At 38.6% G+C, this 13,370-nt stretch overlaps 1 protein-coding gene across 1 annotated transcript in view; it reads right to left on the bottom strand.

Annotated features, from left to right (window-relative positions):
- chrm3.L (cholinergic receptor, muscarinic 3 L homeolog) overlaps positions 1-8,365 on the bottom strand; it is a 123,403-nt gene extending 115,038 nt beyond the window's left edge. Inside the window, exon 1 of the mRNA XM_041562792.1 lies at positions 7,675-8,365. The gene's annotated coding sequence lies outside the window, so the exon portion shown is untranslated. The remainder of the gene's footprint in view (positions 1-7,674) is intronic.
- Between the last annotated feature and the right edge of the window lie 5,005 nt (positions 8,366-13,370).

The following is a 13,370-nucleotide window of genomic DNA, read 5'->3' as shown; positions in this document are numbered from 1 at the left end:
CTACATAAATTGTGATTCAAGGGGCATTATTTATCTAGCGACCTGCACCTGTGGGGTACAATACGTGGGTAGAACCTATAGATTACTTAAAGAGAGAGTTAGAGAGCATCTGTTACCTATAGACTTAGATAAAATAGAAGAAACAAAATTTTCAAATAAAAGAATCTCTGCTATAGGGAAACACATTATGAGTAGGCATGGGGGTGACTTTACCCATATTATGTTTCAAGGTATAGAACAAGTCAAGTTGGGACCACGTGGAGGTGATATTAAGAGAATAATTGACCAAAGAGAAATTTATTGGATATTAAAAACACGGTATCCACATGGTCTCAACTATGACTGGGAAGTAACATGTTTTTTCCAACCTTAAAGTATATATAATACTCCACAAATGCATATACCTTGTAATTCATAAGTGAATAGTGCCTGTTCTATGAATAAGTAGAGACTATGTGTGTTTTTTATAACAGGATACAAAATGTTGTGACCAATGTGACTTGTAAACAAACAGGAAGATTTGTATATACACAAATTTTGTTCAAATCTCCTTGTTTGTCCTTTTTTTATATTGGGATTTTTTTAACCAATTAACACAGGTATATAAGGCACAGGATTTCCTGTGACCTCACCTCTGATGAAGTGCCAGAAAGAGGCATGAAACGCGTCAGGTGACCTAACATGTCATAGGGTAGGAGTACATCTGTAATAGATGCCTGTTTGTTATTTTACGATCCAATAAAGCTGGGAATTTTTATTTAACGCCATAAGTGTGGATTGGCTTCCTTAAACTACGTTATCCCCCCACACAATTCAGTTATGTCCCTGGAAATTATTTTCAAATTTGGCACTTAGGGCAATACAAATGCCAGAATGAAAAAATACAGTGAAGGTCACCTTTATACGTTACGGATCCTATTTTGACTTTCATTTTATAGAATGTACTAGCTTTCCTGCTCTTAGATAATTTATTAAGCAAGATCATTTTTATGAATTTTTATTTGTGTATAAGAAAGCATTATAAACCATAACCCCAGACTTTTTTGGTAATGCATACACAGTGCATTTTTGCTACATAATATTCAATAAAGGCAAAAATCTTTTTTTTTTTTTTACAGTAAGATGTAGCTGGTTCAAATTTTTTTTCCTTGCTCTGTTTGTGTATTTTAACTTTATTTTTTTTCTTTAACCAGCGGTTCTAGCATGAACAATCACTACGTTATTTTTCCATTGAATGATATATTTTCTTGATATAAAAGGATTCCTTCATATACATTCCTGCTCACAGCTGATAAGCAATTTCTGTCAGGGTATGTTTCTTTTATTCCCCCTCTGACAGTATTTTGATATTGTGTTAGAAGGCATGCAAATTCTATTTCCATAAATATATAAATATGCAAATTATGTTTTACAAGATTATCTTGTACAAGAGGTATGGATGTTGCCCACTTTGATTAAATTATATGAAGTGATTAATACTTCAAATACCAGAAACACATTGGTGACGTAGCATACCATTCCACCCATCCTCCCATTCCACCATCCTCATTTCTGCATGTCAGTGTAGCCCCTTCCAGTAATAGGGTGGGTATGTCTCATTAGATTTCCTAGCTGAGAAGATCTACAGTATATTAGACTCTCTATACCACATTATTTAAGAAGAGAACTGAATATATGCAATTTGGGATACTAGTCCTGGTGGGATGTAGGGTATGTATAGATATGGATACAGTATGGTAGGAAGCATGGATAGGAAGGTATGTAAAAAAGATGGCAATTCTATGTATACAAGTTTTAAATAAAAAGGAAAAGTGTATTTTTCAACACTCACAAGCTTTATGGCTAATAAGCAACACAGTAATACCATGAGATTTGCAACTTATCTTCAAAGGGCAAACAACGTCAAAAAGTTTGTTTTACATGTAAAGTATCTATTTATTGAGCAACTTTAAATAAACTATTTCTTGGTAAATTTCCAACATTTAAAAACATTTTTATCCCTTAGTCCTGTGAAGAGCCAGGAGTGGCATTTGACACTATTTATATTCCTGGGTAGAAACTATTCTTTCTACACAGCATATCTGTTACCTGCTGTGTAAACCTGTGCCTTCTTTGCTCTATTCTATTTGAGTGGCTGCCCATGACTACACAGCAATTTATCTAAATTGTGCTAGTATTTCTGAACACATTTTTTTTACCAATGCAGGGTAACAGCACATTATATCTAAAAGCATATAAATATTTTTTTTTTTTGGTGTTACTATTCCTTTAAGTGGTTGTAGAGGAGCAATACCGTATAGGTACAGTATAGGGGCTTATTTGCAAACCCTAATGCAGCCTGCAAAGTGCAAAAAAAGGTTTCTGCTCTCCGTTTCTGTCTCCCTTCACTAATACAGTACAAACTGTGTTTTTAGGTGGAGGCTGTGTCATGCAGTCTAAATTCCACCTTAAACCCGCCGAATTGCAGTTCTAGCCTATGGGGGTCCTGGGGTCAATTTGGAGTTGTTTGTTGCCTTCATTAAATTCGAATTCGATGAGAGTTTGCAGGTCGATCCTATTCACCTGGGTACAAAAAGTGGATTGCCAGACCTAATTATGATGATGATCACAGAAACTTACCTATCGCTGGCAGGGCCCAAGTGTGGGGCATGCAGCCTTTTATATAAAACATCACATGTATGTCTGCACAATTTTCAGCTGCTAGCTGAGCTTTGCATATTACAACAGACTAATGCTCCAGCACAAGATGCAGAACACAGTGCTGCCACTCACAAAAGACCTCTATACTCAATATCTGTCATAGACGGGTCTTTAGATGCACAAGTTAGGGGTTTCCAGGGGATGCCCATGTGCCATGCGTCTTGGGTGTTAGAAAGATCAGTCCCATCTAGTACTGACATCACTGAGTATATACTGCATTCTTTCTTGCAAAATCTAGCAAATCTGTTTACAAAATTTTCAAAGAATGATAGTTTATCACCCAAGATGCCAACAAAATTCTGATTCACTATCTGATCATATCATGTACTAACAACTGTAACTCACTGTTTAATCACCTTCACTTTCAGAGACACTTACCTCGCTAATCTATAATAAATACTGCTGCTAGGCTCAAACATGTCAGCAACTGCTCCTCCTTTGTTATGCCATTTTGCTAGTTCTTTTTAATGGCAGAATAGAACTCATACTTATGACCCTGACATTTAAAACAATTGACAGCTATGACACTACGTACATCTCTGAATTTGTCTCCAAGTACTTACTGAACTGCTTACAGTTCAGCACTACTGACTACCTTCTCACAAACTACCTCTTTACATACTCACATGTAAGACTTCCCTTGAGCTTAATGCTTAATACACATCTCTCACTTTGCTGACTCCTGACATTATCCATCCACACACCTTGTTCCTCATACACCTTTTTATTTTAGAGTGTAAGCTCTTTTGGGAACGGACCTCTCCAAAGACTGCTTTGTATGACACCATCATTGTATATAATTTCACTTATGAGTATACTCTAAATCCAGGCCTGGATTTGTGGAGAGGCCACCAAGGCCCAGGCCGACAGGATTTTAGGGGTAAGCATGCTGCCCAGCTGCACCCACATTGGTTCAGAAACACTGGGGAGCTGCAGGAGATACAATAGTTTTTAAAAATTCCCACTTGCCAATCCCTATTGCTCTGGTCCTGATGATGAAAATTTGATTGAATAAAAGGGTGGGGACGGGGCGACAAACGACAGTGGGCCTAGGGGCGCCTGCTATGTAAATCCGGCCCTGTCTGAATCAGCTAAATGGCCCTCAAATGCCCTAAAGCAAGGCACTAAAACAATACATCAATTATGGCCCTAGTGTTAAGCAGAACATGGAGCACACATACAATATGTATTCATACATATCTTTTGATTATTTAAATCCACCATGCACAGAGACTACAGTAGTAAATTGGAAATAAATAAGCAGTGCAGCATTAATGTTACACCATGGGGGCATGTGCAAGACCTCTCTGACAGTCATGTGCACATCCTACAGCAATAAGTGATTTGCGCATGGCTGTATGAGAAGCAGACATACACCATACAGAAATTGATTATTTACAGACAGAAGCATGGCAAAATATTCAATTGGTTAGTTTTTTAAACTATTTTTTAAAATGCACCAACTGGCATTGGAGGGTGTCAGCTTAATCTGGTTACTAAGGTGGTACAGACCAAAAATACAGCCTTGCCTGAAAGCTGGGGGTATTAAAGGAACTTGCAGGCCAGATTCATTACACTGGTTCTGTTCACATATTGGAGCTCATTTCCAATATGAAGGTTGTCCTGTGGAAAGGTAAACTGTAATAAGAATTTTAAGATTATTTCTCGGAATAGGACACAGAGCAGGACGGCTTCCTGCCTGTGGAAGAACCTCCCAGATGGGCTGGTGTGCTGTCTGTCACTGCAAGGAGCAGAGGGAGCAACTGACTTGCTGGAAGGGAAGCCAGGAGGCTCAGCAATCACCAAGACAATCAAGTCATAACTAATCACCAAGACAATCAAGTCATAACTAAAATCAAGCAACCTTTACTTTACAATGCAGCAATTTCTTTTTTCCATTAAGAGTGTCCTAATAATCCATTTTTAAGTAAATATGGAAAAAAAAAAAAAATTATATATATATATATATATATATATATATATATATATATATATATATATATATATATATATATATATATATATATATATATATATATATATATATATATATATATATACACACACATCAGAAAGAAAAACAATTCCAGGAAAAAGAAAAAACAATTGACATAATGTACAAATATCACTTTTAAATATCCTTCTTACAAACTCCAGCTCTGAAAATTGACATATGCTTTTTGTTTTGTTCCACTGTGCCTTTGCACAAAAGCCCAATTGTGGCTGTGTTGCACATAGCTGTCAAACACAGTGGCAGCACTGTGAATTACCATCACTTGTAAGACGTCTACCTCTGTAGTAAATTCACTCAAGACTTTTAGTTATTGACACAACCAGACAAGATCACACAGCACTAGAATGCAGATGCTTTGGTCTGTTAAAAGTCTCTCACTTCCTCTCTCATACAAATTCATCCAGAGCAGACCTGTTATCATTTTAAATGTTTGAGCACCAGCCAATCTAAGTACATTTTATTCCTGTTCATCCTTAAAAAAGTATTAGAGGCTTCCTTGTATACATTGGTAGTGCAGGGAAAACAAGGAGAAATAAAAAAAACTGAATACAGGGTTTCTGTGGTAATCTGGATGTTAGAATAATATTTGTATTTTAAAGTAAACCAAAGTCTTCAACTGTAAGATAAATTGCAGCAGCAAATTGTCATAGACAGCTAGACAACATAATTGTTCAACAGTTACATTGCTGGCAGGCAAAACATAACAAATGCTTTATCTCTGTAAGCAGTTGTGGTCTATAATCCTAAATGATTACAAATAAGAATGCATTTGGGGTTACTAAATCAAGGTCTGAGGTAGAAAGGGTTTTTTCCTCAAATTGTTTCTGTAGCTGTCCAAGTACAGGAGATGGGAAGAAGCTTGTTATGCCATTGTGCAAGGACACACTCCAATATACACTTGCACATATTCAAACCTGATACATTAAACATATTGCTCTGTCAGGTTTGAAAAAGTTATCTGCTGATGCACCATGGGTGTGAGCTAGGGGTGTGGATAAGGTGTAATGTTAAAGGTGTGGTTCACCTTTAAGTTGACTTTTAGTATGTAATAGAATGGCCCCATCTAAAAAACAAATGCTCTGTAAGGCTATATGCTGTATGTATTGTTATTGCTACTTTTTATTACTCAACTTTCTATTCAGGCCTCTCCTATTCATATTCCAATCTCTAATTCAAATCAATGCATGGCCCTAGCAACCAGATCGAACTGTTGAGCTTTTGAATAAAAAGCTAAATAACTCAAAAACCAGAAATAATAAAAAATGAAAACCAATTGCAAATGATCTCACAATGTTCCTATCTACAACATACCAAAAGTTAATTTAAAGGTGAGCAAACCCTTTAAGTTTTAGCAAATAAACATGCACTATTCTTTTCAGATCCCTATATTTACCTGGTTAGGGATCCTATAATGGTGAATATCCCACCAGAGAACTGATTTCACCACCTTTGCTAAGTAGTTTTGACAATTTAATGCATCTGAAAACACCTCAAAATATGGTCTAGTCCTAGACCTATTTTCATCTCAAGGGGTTCCCTCTTGCAACTTCTACCAGTATTTTGTAGCCCTGTATACCAATGAGTCATGCCATCTTTCACATATCCTAAACATTGTATATCATGGCTACCATTAATCCTCCCACTATCTTCTACCTCAAGGAAACATTCCAGGTATATTTCTCAACCCCTCTACTTCTCCAAGGGAAATATGGCAAGATACACACATTCATAAAGATGTATAATTTGTCAGACATCATCTGAAATAAACAAGTTGTTTATGGGGCATATATAAGCCGTGTGAAGAACATCCTTGACAAAAAGACTTGAAAAATTGTAGCTATGGCTAGAAACTTAACACAGGCATAACACTTTATCCATCTGGCTCTGTTGTCTCTCTGTGCTTAAACTAGTTAGACTTAGTATCTGGTGGGAAGTCTTCTTGTGAACTGCCATTTGGTGACAATGAGCACTGACAGGCATTGTTTTCTGAATAGTAAGTAATCCCTAATGATATGAAGAATTCCCACTCTCTACTTTGGCTGAAAGCCTGGAAAGAGAAGAGACGACTTTGGGGGTAAAAATTGTGTCCATGTACATCACAAAAAAAAAAAAGTTAAATAAAGTAATAGCTTTGAATATGCAAATTCAGAAGTGTAAGTATCACACAATTCACAAATCACATACAGTATAAGCTAAATTGTCACATCCCTCTAAATTCCTAGAATGATTATGGTGCAAGCACTCAATATATCTAAATTGCCTAATACATGTTTATGTTGGTCCATAAAGGTGACATCACTTTCTTTACCTTATCATGCACAATAAATACATGTATAATGTGTGTATCACCAGAAAATTCTCTGAGCCAGACTACAGAAAGAAAACCATGTTACATCTCAACTCTTCCTGTGAATGTATTGAATATTATAATTGGTTCTCAAGATATTAATTTTCAAGATATGTCAAAATAATCAAATTTAAGACCCCAGTATTTAATCTGCAATGAAGAAATCTGTTTAGCTATTGTTTTTTGCTTTCCCACTGTCAAAAGTCATTGATTTTTCCTCAATCCAATGGGGAAAAATAAAACTATTCCATGAAATGAGTTCTTTATAACATGATGCTTAACAACATGATGCTTAACATACTTTTCTAAACCCTGTGAATCGTTACCTGTTTTGCAACATGTTTCTGCCATCAAAGTATTAAAAGAACATCAATACAGTCCATGATCCTAATGCAGAAAACACATTATTTGTACAATGCATCTGTCGAAGGATTTAAAAAAAGTCTATTCTTTTAGATTGCTGACATGGTGTAAAAGGATCTACGTAATCATGAGTAAAATGCAATTTTATGAACATTATTTCTAGAAAAATGTCAACAATTTTGTAAATAACCTTCAAGCAATGTAAAAAGGATGATGAAGCTAGGGATAAAAACATGTACAAAATCTTTACCTGATAAAGAAGATGGCATTTTCTTCTTTACATGATTGAATCTTGTTCTGTTACCAATAAGATATATATAGCACTCATACAAAATCTTGCAGATGAGGAAAAGTTGTATTTATTCAAGTTGGCTTTTTCATTCCAATCTACTTCACAGCTTCAGGGTCTAATAACTTATTAATGAAATCAAAGTTTGAATTTGGAATATTAAGAATTCTTTGCCGTTGCTCGCTCCATTCTTTGGTGAAGGTCAAAAACTCCAGGTACGATGAGTCTCACAGGTTGTTATCCAGAGATAATGGATTTTGTCTTCTTGTTCTTCAGCATGTATGTAAAATGCTCTGGTAACCAAGTCACTAATACCCAGACCTCATGAGAGCCTTCAAAGTGATCATCCTGTTTGGATTTAATACTAATGCAAGTAATAAATCTAGGCTTAAGACAAAATCTGTTCCATTAGCAAAACAATGCAAAATGCCAAAGCATTGTAAAAGACAATAACAATCCCTTTCATACACATCCCGATAATTTCTATGCGATAAAATAAAAACTAGAGTTAAGATATCCTTAAAGAGGTAAATCCACATTCCACAGAGGAGTAGAAGCCAAGGATCTTTTTATATAAATGCTTTATGAAAATCAGCAACCTGCAGAAGTCTGCAGTTACAGTTAATGTTTTAGATTGGATTCCGTTACAAACCATATATGGGTCAATGCTAAAAATGTTATTTAATAACCACTAGGTGGCAGTAAAGAAATAGGAAACAAAAACTCATTATCTATAAATATTAAGGCTTTGCATTCTGAAATTGCATTTGCACCTGCTGCATTAGCTTTTTCCTAAGTTACGATTCTCAGCCATTTAATGCAGATGTATCTGTCTTGTAAAAGAAAACTAAAGAGAATGTACAATGACAAAAAAAACAAAGTTTCAAATTCACCACAATGACAAAAGTTATCCAAAAAGCAAGATAAATCAAGATGTTTTAGGTTTTTTCAACATTTATATTTGTATTTATGGAAACCTCCAGCATTTGGCAAATGTAATGAAACATATATATTTTTCCACATTTACTAAGGGGTTGGAAATAACAAAAGACAAGTTACAAAAATTCTGTTCATTGTACGAAAGAAAATATAGGTTTCAAAATGTGTAGTCTTATATAGAACCTCAGTAATATTTTTACTTTTTATGATATGTATAAGCTATCTCTCAAGTTATGTTATAGTCGTATAACTAATGGTAAAAAAAATGTGTCTTGTATATATTATGTGACAATGGATGGCAAATATAGTCTGATAATTCACTCTTGCCAGAGGGAGTTTGCAATATACAGATAAGGATGCAAGTGTTAAAGAGGCATTCAACAAATAAGACAACATAAGATAAACTGAAAACAACAACTGTTACTAGGTTTACATACAGAAATTGTTCTCTGAGATAGTATCAGCTATACCTTACCAGGTGCAGGGTGCGTTATCTAAAAATCCTTTATCCAGAAAGCTCTGAATTATAGAAATCCCATCTTCTTCATAGTTTTCCCTTTTTAATCAAAATAATATTACATTTTACTGATTTGCTTTATCTCTGTAATACTGCCTTGTACTTAAAATGAACAGAGCTTGCATAATTCTTTGCTGATGGAAAACTGATCCTATTGGGATCTTTTAAGGACTGTTTTATTAATGTTTTTACCAATGATAGCAAAGGTTATTGCTTGGTAAAAAAAAAGAAAAGATAGAAAAGGTATGCATTGATCTCTCATGAGGCAGCACTTACAGTCGATCAGAGAGCGAACCACGAGGTAGAGCGCAGAATGGGGCAACTGGAGGACGAGGTGCGTCTGCTCGTGCAACATTTTCAACACCTTCAAAGGGAGCACACGACTATGATAGCCAGGGTGGATGACCTTGCAAACCGCAACCGCAGATTCAATATCAGAATCGTAGGCCTGCCCTAAGAGCGTGAGGGGGCCAAAACCGACGTTTATATAACCGTGGCTATAAGAAACGCTGGGACACTCTACCTTCTCCCAACACTTCGTGGTTGAAAGAGCGCACTGTATACCAGCTAGACAACTGCCACCAGGAGCGCCACCGCAGCCAATGATCCTGAAGTTTACTATAGAGACAGGAATGCTGCGCCAGGGAGAAAGGAAACCTCATCTTTTCAAAATGCAAGAGTCTCCCTATACCCGGATTATTCGTTAGCGATTCAATACAAAAGGGGCACCTTTACAGAGGCACGCTGCAGACAGAAAACAAGGGATATGCCATGCTTTACCCTGCCAAGATGAGCATATTGGATGGGGAAAAAGCCCCATCCAAAAAAAAAAAAAAAGCCATGTAGGGCTTGACTAAGTCTCTTTGACTGAAAGAGACCTATTTACTAGAACACATTGGTTACACGGTTTTTCCTACACCTAGACTGAGTGGATACCTTCTGTGCCACAATAATAGACTGTGAAGGAGCATCCATGCAGCACCACCAACAGGGTTTCACTGTAGTTGTGTTGGTTACTGGTATTCTACCTCCAGTACAAGTTAATCGTTTAGGGAATAATGTATCCCCGGGAGGGGGGGGAGGGATACAGGGAGGGGGGGTTCCAGTTTGTTATGGTTGGGATCTATGGTCTTACAACTGTGCTGAGGATTGTATGCACCAAACTATTACATGCGTAGAGTCCACATAATTCAGGCCTTTCCCTAGCCAGCATTCTAGCTGTGCAGATGCGAGTTTAGTTACGGCGTTTCAGCAGCAAACTATACAAGTTGTATCATGGAATATAAGAGGCCTAAATGACTGAATCAAAAGATCCATTATTCTAGACTATTTAAAAAAGACAGGGGCAGATTTGTGCTTACTCCAAGAGTCGCACTTAACAGGGCAAAGAACCAGGGCACTGAAACGGGCATGTGTGGGCAGCCTCTACCACACTGAATACTCCTCCCCCTCCAGGGGGTAGCGATACTTACTAGAAGGGGATTAGGTCTGGGGGTGGAAGACCTGCACATAGACATGAAAGGCATGGCTGACATGGGGCAACACCCAACCCTATGGCTAGGGGATTTCAATGCAGTCCCCGATCCCTCTGTAGATAGACAGACAGATAGACCCCACAACTCATCAGTATTCCCAAATTGGATAACGGGTGCAGACCTACTGTATTCGATTCGTGGAGATGCAAACATCCCACAAACAGGCAGTATCCTTGCTGCACAATAGCAACTTCAGCGCTGTCCCGCATAGTCCTGTCCGTTCAGCGAATTGCCTGCCCTGGGTTTGCTCTGACCACTGGCCCCTAAAATTATGCTTAGTGTTTCCAGGCCCTAAACATGCTAACCGCTGGTGACTAGCCCGTAAATGGATACACAACCAAAGTTTGCAAGAGAGCTTTCACCCTCAGCTCTCAGAATTCTGGGACATAAACTCAGGCAACAGTGTGGGACACTAGCAAGGTCTGGATTAGAGGCACATGTATATCCTTCATTAAGAGGGAACATATTAAGATGGAGGAGGGACTGGAGAGGGCAGAAACAGGGAGTGCAATCAAGCCCACAGCACAGGCAGGCAATGGTGTCTGCCCAAAGATCCAATGATTTATTTCTTACGAAAAAGCACTCCCAATTCAAAATTAACAGAAGGGCAGCCTGGTATGATAGGGGGGACAAGAGTGCCTATAGAGCCACAACAGCTCACAGTTATACCCAGACTGGTCCTACCCTCTGGGGAAGAGATCCAGGACCCCGCAGGAAATAGCAAATGCTTTTGGGGACTATTATAGGGAGTTGTATCAATCGAAAAGGGACCCAACTGCAGAGCTGGGAGATTATCTGGCCTCTGTTCCATTCCCAAAATTGACAGGTGATCAGACTGTGGTTCTTGAGGCCCCAATTATGGTTGAGGAAAAAACTGAGGCAAAAGCAAGTTTCCCCAACAACAAATCACCCAGCCCGGATGGTATTCCATCAGAGTGGCATAACGCAAATACAGCCATACTGGCCCCTATCCTAGCCTTACTTTTCAATGCTATTGCTGAATCACCTGCTCACAAGCAATCATAACAGTCATAATAAAACAGGGCAGACCCAGTCACATATGCAACTCATATCGCCCCATATCATTGCTGAATGCTGATATTAAGATATTAGCCAAAGTCCTGTCATCCCGACTTAACGCCTTAAATCGGGATAATAGAAAATCTTGTATCTCCAGATCAAACTGGCTTTATGCCCGGGAGGTCAACTGATATTTATATCAGACGTCTATCCACGAATATCCAAGCCCAACAAGACAATACAAGAATCAGGGTAATGGTTTCTCTAGACACGGCCAAGGCATTAGATATGGTCGAGTGGCCCTTCCTGTGTGAGACACTCAGCCTCTTTGGAGTGGGAGACAGATGTATCACATGGGTAAGGGCACTTTATAAATCCCCAAGGAGTCAAGTAAAAGTAAACAATTATCTCTCAGAACCCTCAGGGCTCAGAGTAAACTGGGAGAAATCCACCATTTTCTCAGTGGATAAAATAAATATCCCCCAACTCCCTCTGGAGCCTGTCTTACTACTAAGACTATCACAGGAAAATGGCTTCATGGGCTAATCTCCCCCTCTCATTGGTAGGGAGAGCAAATCTGGTTAAGATGCCAAAATTTCTCCATGAGTTGCATAATGCCCCGTGTATATATCTCAAAGATGGTTTAAACAATTAAACAATTATTACTAGTGCATTTTTCTGGGTGAACCAAGCCCCCCGAATTAGCTTAGCTTAGCCCCTCCAATGGGATCTGGCGTTGCCAAACTTTTTATTTCCAGCTTTTGACGCCGGCGTCTGTTTTTTTTTTACGCCTGTGTCATTTTTTTTTTTTGACACCAGCGAATTTTCATGGCCGATTTGCAAATTTATTCACCGCCAGCGAATCGCGGGAATTCCCAACAAATTCGCGCCTGGCGAATAATCTTTGCAGTAAGCAATAGTCTAGGTCAAGTATGACTTCCTCTCTGCATGATATATCTATTTCTTTTCAGAGCTGTGCTTCAAGTTCCACGCCGACAGCTTCAACATCTCTACTTCGTCATGGTATACTGGCCCCTGGGATAGTAGATCCCGCCGCAATGGCAGCGGCCACGGAGGACCCACTGACATTGACACCAGATCTGCATACCATGTTCGACGTGGCCAGTCTGGCGCAATCAGTATCGCTGGAACCTGGTCGTTCTTTAACTTTCTGATCACTCTTGGCAGAAGAGGAAGGGGTGGAAAAATGTAAACTAGGCTGAATGACCACGGAATCACTAGGGCATCTATGGCCTCTGCCCTCGGGTCCCTTGACCCTGCGAAATATCTGGGCAGCTTGTTGTTCTTGTAAGATGCCATAAGATCTATTTCCGGAATACCTAGCCTGTTTGTTATGGCCTGAAACACTTCTGGGTGGAGTGACCATTCCGCATGGTCTATGGTATTTCTGCGGAGATAATCCTCTTCCCAGTTTTCCACCCCCCGTATGAACATTGCTGAGATGGCAGGAACATTGTCCTCCGCCCACTCGAAGATCCTGGATACCTCCATCATGGCATCCTTGCTTCTTTTTCCTCCCTGACGGTTGATGTAAGCAACTGTCGTTACGTTGTCTGACTGAATCCGGATCGGCTTTGATTTTAACAGAGGAGACCAGTGACTTATTGCCTTGTAGACTGCTCTGA

The sequence above is a fragment of the Xenopus laevis genome, chromosome 5L, assembly GCF_017654675.1.
Source record: "Xenopus laevis strain J_2021 chromosome 5L, Xenopus_laevis_v10.1, whole genome shotgun sequence".
Classification (NCBI taxonomy): Eukaryota; Metazoa; Chordata; class Amphibia; order Anura; family Pipidae; genus Xenopus; species Xenopus laevis.
Note: the sequence above shows the minus strand (reverse complement) of the source record. Positions and strands in the feature narration are given on the sequence as shown.